Genomic DNA, 3,000 nt, shown 5'->3' with positions numbered 1-3,000 from the left:
TGATCCCTACTTTACCGTACAGTGCTGACATATGGAAAATGCAGGAGTTGCCTCAAGTTGCTGGAGAAGTACTATCAATGCTGCCTGTGGAAGATCCTTTGAATCCAGTGGCAAGACAGACTCACCAACATTAGCACCTTCTCGCGAGCAAACACCAGGAGCATCGAGGCAATGATCATCTGACATCAAATTTGCTGAGCCAGCCACATTATTCAGATGTCTAACTCCAGACTCCCAATGCAAGTTTTATTCTCCCAGCTTAGAAATCACTTCAAAAACATTCTCAAGGCCAACTTAAAAAAATACAACGTGAACATCAATTTGTGGGAGACTATCACCTGGGACTGCCCCAAATGGAGGAAGAGTTTTCTACAAAGATGTTAGTACTTTGAAATCTCATAATGACAACAAGAAACAGAAAAGCAGGAGCAGCAGAAACATTATGTTGGGGACTGAACCAAAATCTAGAGCTACCCACCCCACACAGAAACATGTGCCTGAGTTGCAATAGAAGCTGATGATCCTAGATTACTTGCCCACCATCTTTGGACCCACAGATAAGGCAGTCTTGGAGGGCTATCATCCTTGACTATAAGAGATTGCCAATTATGATATCTAGTCATAGGGGTTATTTTTAGTAATAATTAAAACTCTTCAGATAAAATTGTGATTACATGTGTGTGTACACACACATACATGCACATGAACGATGGAAAGATTGAAGTTGGCATAGAGGCCTGAACTGAATTTCTGAGGGGTTATGTCAGGTCATTTACTTTTTACAGTTCATCTTGGTATGTCATTGGATCTGTACTTCTTTTGCATTCCAAAGAAAGCTCCTGAGTTCATATTGTGCCTCCACTGCATACAAAGCAAGGTGTCCAGGGATATGGACAAATGTACATTTTAGCTGCTTTAAAAGGGCTGAGGGACCTGTTGCTTGGGAGTGCACAACAGCTGTTATGATCTAACAGTTACATCTGCATGATCCTTCAGGAATACAAGTGAGCTAAAGCACCCTAACTTTGACCCTGAATGAATCAGTGTTAAAGTTGGAGGGTTTTTTCTACATTTGTATCTGTACAGAATCATGCCGATGTAACAGTTGCATTGTGTTTGATATTGATACAATTGTTACATCTGTCTGTCCCCTGGACCAATAGTCTGTAATGAAAAAAGCTTTGCAAATATCTGGGTTCTTGATGATGATAACCTTTTGACAAGGTTACTGTTCATATACCATCATGCTTGTTATTTCTTTATTATGAATAGTTCCTTTGGTGCTTCCTTCCTTTTCTGCCCTGTTGGCTATATAGCTAGGAAGTAAGGTCAAATCCAAATACTTCTCACACGTGCCTAAAAGTGACTTAAAGCCATGTTCCACTACTGCTCATTCTGTTGACCCATAGCTTTCACCCACTGACCCTGCTGAAATCTTGATAGTTATAACATAGGAAGGGGGAAAAAGAAAAGATTGCTATAATTTATAAGCAATCACTTCCATGTATTTCACATTTGTCATATATGCTTAAATATATTTTATCTGCTTACTGTTTCAAAGCACTGTAGTTTCAAATTGAAGAAGGTGTTTCAAATAAGCATGTGATTTAATCAGACAGCTATACTACATGACGTGTCACCAGTTATTAAGGCTTGTCCTCCAATTAACTCAAACTGGCATAAGCCACAAATATGTAATTGTATCCTTATTAACACATTAAGTCTGACAGGAATTACCAGGCTTAATATTCATGTTCAAAAAACAGTCTATAGTAAGTTCACTTGATATATGATCTAGTATCTTTTTTAATATGGTTTCCAATGAGACACAAAATTCCAGGAATGCTCTATGATTTTTTTAGTAGTTGATTTCATCTTGGATCATTTTGTCTCTGAAAAATGCAACTAAGTAGAAATACTTTTTCTACTTTTTATACTTTTCATACTTTTACTGAATTCCTCAAAATGTTAACCTTTTGTTCTCAGATACTCATTGTATACTATAATATACTTCTAGACACAGTAGGTACTTGAAAAAATCATTATTTTTTAAAGCTATTAGCACCAGTCACATCTGTTATTCATAACATAGGTAATATTGTCATCCCTGACAATATTTCTCAAGATGGAATCAACTTCTTTTTTTTAAGCATGGGTCAAGATTTGATAACTGGCAACTGGCCCACTGGGTAGACAAATCGTTACTTGTTCTGTTCTTTGAAAAAGGCCAATAACTTACAGGATGGATAGGACTTGGAAATATTATTATACTGAAGAATCCCCAAGTGGGAATAGTAAATAAGTTCCTGCAGTGGAGGGTAACCCCTCTACTCCTCATTTAAATGGAAGCAGCAACCTTTATTGTTTTTAAGAACTTGATGTTCTTGTAACTAAGCTTTGGCAATTGCCCACGCAAGAAGCAAACAGGAACATTCAGTTCTACTGCATGTTCTTCAAATACATTGAAAAGGTAAGTAAGTGGTACTGCAGAACACGGTTACCAGTTAAATGCAAATCATTTATTATGGCTGAAACTAACCTAGAATATAATGGCAGCACTGGGTTAGTCTGAAGGTTTTTTCAGCATGATTAAAAATAGTTATACTTTAAAACCTAAGTGTATGAAAATGCCAGGCATATTTTATCTTTGTTTATCCAGCTGCTCACCTTGCAAGTGAAAACCTTTTTCTTGTTGCTGTTGTAATAGCCTTTGATACAAACTTATTGTGGGATGTGAGAAGTCAAGGTGTGTTCTTACTTTGTTTTCCATTGTCATTAATAAAACATTTTGAAAGAAAAATGTGTTTAATAATTCTATTGGTGATTTGCAATAAGAACAAACTCTATCTCCAAAATTGTAATTGGTTTGTAATTTTAATATAAGTAAAAGACTAATTTCATCAATAAGGAAAGGATGATTCTAAATGCATATGGGAATATATTTATAGCTTAAATTTTGCCTTATACATAAAGGCCAGGTATACAATAGCTACATGATCT

This window comes from Alligator sinensis, unplaced genomic scaffold (genome assembly GCF_000455745.1).
Source record: "Alligator sinensis unplaced genomic scaffold, ASM45574v1 scaffold150_1, whole genome shotgun sequence".
Classification (NCBI taxonomy): Eukaryota; Metazoa; Chordata; order Crocodylia; family Alligatoridae; genus Alligator; species Alligator sinensis.
This window is presented reverse-complemented; position numbering follows the sequence as displayed.